Below are 387 nucleotides of genomic sequence, written 5' to 3' on the forward strand. Positions count from 1 at the left end.
CGCGGAGCTGGGGGAAGAGGGACGAATGCGGAGCCCGAGGCTGGGGAGGCCTCTGGGTAGGACGCCAGCATCCACCATGGACGGGGGGTGGGTCCCCTCTCGAGAGGAACCTGGCCGACCAAGCGTATCCCGAGGGTCCCCAGAAAGTGATCTCCCGCCCTGGCCGCCGGCCGCCAACCCGCCTTCCCCAATGGGGGCGCTTTGTTCTCGGCCCCTGACCTCTGGGTAGGACGCCAGCATCCACCATGGACGGGGGGTGGGTCCCCTCTCGAGAGGAACCTGGCCGACCAAGCGTATCCCGAGGGTCCCCAGAAAGTGATCTCCCGCCCTGGCCGCCGGCCGCCAACCCGCCTTCCCCAATGGGGGCGCTTTGTTCTCGGCCCCTGA

The 387-nt window shown here is 69.3% G+C and overlaps 1 protein-coding gene across 1 annotated transcript in view; it reads left to right on the forward strand.

Annotated features, from left to right (window-relative positions):
- The window catches only part of SDC1 (syndecan 1), a 22,220-nt gene that overhangs the window by 1,847 nt on the left and 19,986 nt on the right, over positions 1-387 (forward strand). The gene's annotated exons all lie outside the window — the stretch shown is intronic.

Source organism: Myotis brandtii, unplaced genomic scaffold, assembly GCF_000412655.1.
Source record: "Myotis brandtii unplaced genomic scaffold, ASM41265v1 scaffold454, whole genome shotgun sequence".
Classification (NCBI taxonomy): domain Eukaryota; kingdom Metazoa; phylum Chordata; class Mammalia; order Chiroptera; family Vespertilionidae; genus Myotis; species Myotis brandtii.